This window comes from Gossypium arboreum, chromosome 2 (genome assembly GCF_025698485.1).
Source record: "Gossypium arboreum isolate Shixiya-1 chromosome 2, ASM2569848v2, whole genome shotgun sequence".
NCBI lineage: Eukaryota > Viridiplantae > Streptophyta > Magnoliopsida > Malvales > Malvaceae > Gossypium > Gossypium arboreum.
The window spans coordinates 28,073,996-28,081,502 of NC_069071.1; positions in this window are offsets into that span (position 1 = coordinate 28,073,996).

The following is a 7,507-nucleotide window of genomic DNA, read 5'->3' on the forward strand; positions in this document are numbered from 1 at the left end:
TTGATAATTATTCGGAACCATTCCGAGTCCTTAAACCAACCTTAAAAATTGATTTTAAAACTGGGCACATGCCCATGTGGAAGGGTAGCATGCCCGGGTGACGATTTTGACATGGTCGTGCTGATGGCCCATGTGGCTCACACGACCTAAGCACTCTGGGACACGCTCGTATGCCACATCCGTGTAGAATTAATTCTAAATGCACACCTACAAGGGTTTTCACATGGCCTGGCACACTCCCGTGTTCCTTGCCCGTGTCCTTCACACGGCCATGACACACTTATGTCTTAGCCCATGTGCAAAAACCTATATATTTTGTTTTTGACGTCAGAAACCCTAAAATGTCACACGGCCAAGGCACATGCCCATGTGCTAGGCCGTGTCCCTCACACGGATGAGACACACGGCCGTGTCTCTGCCCATGTGTTTACTACCATGCATACTGACTTGAAAATTTAACGTGTAGGGGACACACGGCTGGACAGCACGCCCATGGGGGTGGTCGTGTGTTACACACGGCCTAGACATACGCCCGTGTGTCTACCTGTGTGGACAATATGAGGATATTTAGTAAGCCTCTTTACCACCCTTACTTACACAATCTATACCATAGCTACCAAAACTAATATAAGGCTATCTCATGCAACCAAATCAACCACAATGGACAAAATTTCATTTGTGCAATTTACTCATCAATGAAACTAACATTACTTGCATATATCAAATGGATATTAACCATCATTCAAGGCTTAATACAAAGTGAGGGATTTATCCCAAGCCAACACATTTGGCTAAATTACAAACACACACAACACAAGTTTAATCCCTTATACATGCCATATTAAAAAATATAAAACAAACTATACCGAATGCTTCGATTGATAGTGTGATCTATATCTCTGACTTCCTTTGATCTTTGAGCTAGCTAGGCGACACTATAAAAAAATGGAAAAAGAGAGGGAGTAAGCACAAAGCTTAGTAAGTTGCATATAAGTAAATATACGACAACAATATATTAATAACCAACATGCTCATAATACCAGGGTAGGCGTAGACATAACTTACTCATTACCATCCATACAAGTCACATATTATACAATGAGCTCATATCTCATACATACCAATTAGGTACCTGTGCCACTCACAACATGGTTATACTTTCCTCATTAGCTTAGGAACATAACTTTCACCGTTGAACCATTCAAAATACTATCGGATATCCATTAAACCTCCAACATGGGTAAGGTGCCGATGCCATGTCCCAGATACGGTCTTACACTGGCTCACATCTCAAGTCGATGCCATGTCCCAGACATGGTCTTACACTGACTATCATCTAGTAGCTGATGCATGTCCCAGACATGTCTTACACTAGCTTACGTCTCGAGGCCGATGCATGTCCCGAACATGTCTTACCCTAGCACTTGTCTCAATGCCGATGCTTACACTGGCTCTCATAATGTTGCCGATGCATGTCCCAGACATGTCTTACACTAACCCACACACAAATGACCCCAAATGTCATGGCATGAATATCTGATGTACTTCCTAAGGTTCTAATGGGAATTATACTACTCGAACGTCATTAAACATTCTCAATTCCAAAGTTAAGCAATTCATGCTATAACAATTCAAGCACATATAATAGCAACGTAGTTGTACTATTTACATACAACTTACCTTGGTTACAAAATGTAGCGATTAGATGGTTTAGTCGATTTGCTTGGCTTTCTTCCTGTCTAGGTTCGGATTTAGTATTTCTTGATCTATAATAGCAAAATGCACTCATTTAATCACTAAATAAATTTAAGCAATTAAAAATTCATATCTTCAGTAAAATGACCATTTTGCCCCTAGACTTTGGCAAAAATTACCATTTTACCCCTATGCTCAAAAGTAGATTTTTATTGAATTTCTTCGCATCTTAAGCCTAGCTGAACTCTTTTTACTCTTATAGTAACCCTAAATTCTCTCTATTTCACACATTTATCATCTATTTTACAAACTTTGCAAAATGGTACTATATGGGTTTTCTATGAAAATTCCTTTACAAAAGTTGTTCACTCAACAACCAAGACTCATATTCTTCCATAAAAACTCAGCAACCATTACAAATCCAGCCATGGCAAAATCTTAAACTCTTAGTCATTTTGCACAATATACCCCTCATTTGAAAGCTCATGCTTCAAGGGTCTCAAAAATGTAAAAATCTTCAACAAAAGACATGGAAATCTCTTACTTGTGAGTGCTTCAAGTTACTGAAAGTTTTGAAGTTCAAAAATCCACAAAAATGGCTGAAAATCGGTGGAGAAAGATGATGGAAAAAGGAATGATATCATATTTCTTTATTTATTTCTATTTTAATAAAAAATAAGCCACCTAACTCACCAAATTTGAAAATTTTGTCCCCTCTTTGACTCTATGGCTGACTATGCTTTATTTTAAGGGTCTATTTGCCCTTTAAAATCCCTCAATTTTTATTCTTTAATAAAATAACACCTTTAGCTATCAAATTAAGACTTTTACACTTTATGTGATTTAGTCATTTTTCACAATTGGACTCACAAACGTCAAAATTAACTCACCAAATTTTTCATGTACTGATAGAAACATGCTATGACTCCAAAATAATAATAAAATAATTTCTCAGATTTCAAATTTTTGGTCCTGAGACCACTATTTCGACTAGGCCTTAAATCGGGCTGTTACATTTCTCTCCCTTAGGAATTTTCGTCCCCAAAAATCTTATCGGCGAATAAGTTTGGGTATTGATCTCTCATAGGCTCCTCGGGTTCCCATGTGGCTTCTTCGACTCCATGTCTATGCCACAAAACTTTCAAAAGTGTTATAGTCTTATTCCTCAACTATTTGACTTCCCGAGCTAAAATCTTGATCGGCTCTTCACCATAAGTCATGTCTGGATGAATTTTAACCTTTGACAACGTAATCACATGCGAAGGGTCTAAGCTACATCGACGTAGCATGGACACATGAAACACATCATGAATCTTTTCCAATTCCAGTGGCAAAGCCAATCGATAGGCAACTGACCCTACTCTATCGGTAACCTCATAGGGTCCTATGAAACGAGAACTCAACTTGCCTCTTCTACCAAATCTGAGAACTTTCCTCCACGGGGATACTTTTAAGAACACTCGATCTCTGACTTGGAATTCGATCTCTTTCCGTTTTAAATCCGCATAGGATATCTGTAGATCCGAGGCGACCTTCAAGCAGTCACGAATCACTTTAACTTTATCTTTAGTCTCTTTGATTAAATCAGTCCCATGAATCTGAATCTTTCTGAGCTCAGTCCAATATAAGTGCGTTCGACACTTTCGCCCATACAAAGCCTCATAAGGCGCCATTTTCAAACTTGTCTGATAACTGTTGTTGTAGGCGAATTCAGCCAATGGTAAATATCTTTCCCAACTTCCCTGAAACTCGAGAACACAACACCGCAACATGTCCTCTAAAATCTGAATCACTCTTTCCGACTGTCCGTCGGTTTGCGGATGAAATCTCGTGCTAAAACTCAATTTTGTTTCCAAAGCCTCTTGTAACTTTTTCCAAAACCTCGAGGTAAATCTTGGGTCTCTATCTGAAATAATCGATATGAGCACCCCATGTAGTCTCACAATCTCGAAAACGTACAAGTCGGCTAATCTCTCAAGAGAGTAATCGGTATGCACAGGAATGAAGTGTATCGACTTTGTTAGCCTATCCACAATAACCCAAATAACATCTTTTTTCTTCGGGGTCACTGGTAAACTCGTTACAAAATCCATAGTGATCGATCCCACTTCCACTCGGGGACCATGATAGGCTGAAATAGACCTGAAGTTACTTGGTGGTTAGCCTTCACTTGTTGACACACTAGGCACTTAGACGCAAACTCTGAAATGTCTCTTTTCATACCCGACCACCAATACATTTTCTTAAGGTTGGTGTAAATTTTCACACTGCCCGGGTGGACGGACAGCCAACCACTATGTGCCTCTCTTGAACATTATACACCAATACATTATACATTTTCTGTAATGCCCCGCACCCGAGACCGTTGCCGGAGTCGAACACGAGGTGTTAACGAACTTAATTCATTTATTTACACAGTTCATTTTAAAATTTCCAGACAAGCTGGCTAACTGCGTCACTGTCACCTTAAAAATCATATCTCGAGTTCCAAAACTCGAAAACTGATTCCGTAAATTTTCCCTGAAACTAGACTCATATATCCATCTACAGATTTATTTCTAGAATTTTTGGTCAGGCCAATTAGTACAGTTTATTAGTTAAAGTCTCCCCTGTTTCAGGGTTCGACTACTCTGACCTTCATGCATTACGACTTAGATATCTCCCTGTACCGGGCTTCAATACATATGCCGTTTGTTTCTAATGAAGCTAGACTCAAAAATGAATCTGTACATATAAAGCATGACTTCTAATTATTTCTGGTTGATTTATGGTAAATTTCCAAATTCAGAAAAGGGGATCCAGTAATTGTTCTGGCCCTATTTTGCGAAAACTTAAACATCTCATAAAATACAGCTCATATGGTCGTTTTGCTTCTTCCATATGAAAATAGACTCATTATGGTTCGATTACATAATTTATTCATTATTTAATTACATTCCTACTATTTTTAGTGAATTTTAAAACTCACATCACTGCTGCTGTCAGCATCTATTTTAAGGTAAATTTCATCTATTTCATAGTTTCCATGATTCAACTAGCCATTTGACATACATAGCACCAAATATGATCGTGATTAACCATTCCAATGGCTAATCATTGCCAAGCATTTCCACACCTCTCAATAACCATATATATACAAAATGATTTTAATACTATGCTCAAAATATTTAAGCCATTTTCGCATGGCTATCCGAATATATACACATTACCAAAGGTACTTGATTAACAACAAAGGTTAGTCCTATACATGCCATTATCAACGTTTAACTAAAAGAGTACCAAAAGGGCTTAGATAGTGTGGACGACTTCGACTTCGACTTCGACAATCCCGAGTCCGATAGTTGACGAACAAAAATCTATAAAACAGAGAATTAAAGAAACGGAATAAGCATTTAATGCTTAGTAAGTTTTGAGTAACGAAATTATTTACGACTAAAGTATAGCGTTCATATGACTAAATGAATAATTTCATATATGCTCATTCTCAAAATCATAATTTCTTCACGCTTGAACCAATATATTCATACACATGGTATCAAACCTAACTAGAGGCCGATAATATCCAAAATCATATTCGGCCTTAGTACTCAACTTGCTAGCCGATTTTTCTCCATCTAGCAACTAATGCACATATGTGCTCATTTGTTAGACTCTACTTCACCTAACTACCAATTTTTTCTTTTCATCCAAATAACATGAACAACAACCATTTCTTGAACATTTTCTCTTAACCGATTACTCATGTTACCAACAAGATTCAAAATTTTGACATGGGCTAAGCAAGGAGCTTAATGACTAACTCAAAAAAAATACTAGAAATCCAAGAATCATCCTTGAACTTACCTTGATTTAGCTAACCACCATAGCTGAATTTTTCCAAGCTTGTTCTCTCCTAGTCACGGCAATGAGGAGCAAAGATGAAAACTTTGGTTTCTCCTCCCATTTACCACATGTTTTATTATTCTTAATTCCTTATTTTATTTTGTAAACTAATAATGCTAATAGAAAATACATATTATCATCAATGACCCATACCATGGCCGGCCACTACTTATTATAAATGGAAATTTGACATGCAAACCCATCATTTTTATAACATGCATTAATAGGTCCTTATAGATTAACCTATCACCTTTTAAAAGTGTCACACATAAGTCCTATTAATTAAATTCACATGCAATCGACTAAATCGAAGCTTAAAACTTTCACACATTCATATTCACATATTTTAGACAATAAATATCATATTCAAATACTTCGGTGACTCGGTTTAGCGGTCCCGAAACCACTTTCCGACTAGGGTCAATTTAGGGCTGTCACATTTTCACAAACTCTGTTTTTGAACATTATACATCCATCGGTACTAATACAAAAATCTGATTCAACTCCCGATTCATACTGAGTTTTCTTGGCTTGTAGTTTATCATCACCTTTCTGAGCTTTATGGATCCCTTGAAGAAATGTCGATCTAGCTCCCAATTCTACTAGAACCGAACCATCATCAGACAAAGCCATACTGACATTCATTGCTCTCAGCGTAAGTAATGATTTTCTACTCAATGCATCGGTAACCACCTTCACTTTTCCCGGGTGGTAGTCGATAATCAACTAGTAATCCTTTATTAGCTCTAACCATCACCATTGCCTTAGATTCAACTCCTTTTGAGTCATCAAGTACTTAAGGCTCTTGTGATAAGTGAACACTCGACACTTCTCGCCATACAAATGGTGTCTCCAAATTTTCAACGCGAATACGATGGCAGCCAACTCTAAATCATGCGTCGGGTAATTTTTCTCATGCAGCTTCAGTTGCCTTGAAGCGTAACCTTACCTTCTTACATTAACACACACCCTAAACCATTCAAGGGGGCATCGCTATATACTACAAACTCCTTGTCCGACTCCAGTTGTACTAACACTAGGGCTTCGGTCAACAAAGCCTTTAATTTCTCGAAACTCTGTTGGCACTTTTCTGTCCATTCAAACTTGACATACTTTTTGCAGTAGCCTTGTTATTGGCATAGCTATCATTAAGAATCCGTTTACAAACCGTCTGTAGTATCCAGCCAAACCCAAAAAGCTTCAGACTTCCATCACATTCCTTAGTGGTTTCCACTCTATAATAGCCGAGATCTTGCTTGGGTCAACTCGGATCCCATCTCCCGAATCCAACCTCCTTAAGCCAAAATTCACTCTTACTGAACTTGGCGTATAATTGCTTGTTTCTTAAGGTTTGCAACACAACTCTCAGATGCTCTGCATGGTCGCTCTCATCACGCGAATAAATCAATATGTCATCAATAAAGACGACGACAAACTTATCTAGATACGGTCGAAAAATACGGTTCATCAAATCCATAAACACCGTTGGGGTATTAGTCAAACCAAAAGGTATGACAAGGAACTCATAATGGCCGTATCTTGTCTGAAACGCAGTCTTCGGCACGTCTAGCTCCTTTACTCTTAACTAATAGGATCCGGATCCCAAGTCAATCTTGGAAAATACAGTGGCTTCCTTTAACTGATCAAACAGGTTGTCAATCCTTGGAAAATGATACTTATTCTTTACTGTCACCTTATTGAGTTGTCTATAGTCAATACATAACCTCATCGACCCATCCTTTTTTTCATGAAAAGTACTAGAGCACCCCACAGGGAAAAAATCGGTCTCACAAAGCCCTTGTCTGTTAGATCTTGCAACTGTACTTTTAAATCTTTTAACTCTGTTAGAGCCATCCTATACGGACCAATTGGGATAGGTGTCGTACCGAGGACCAACTCAATTCCAAACTCTACTTCCCTCACCGGAGGC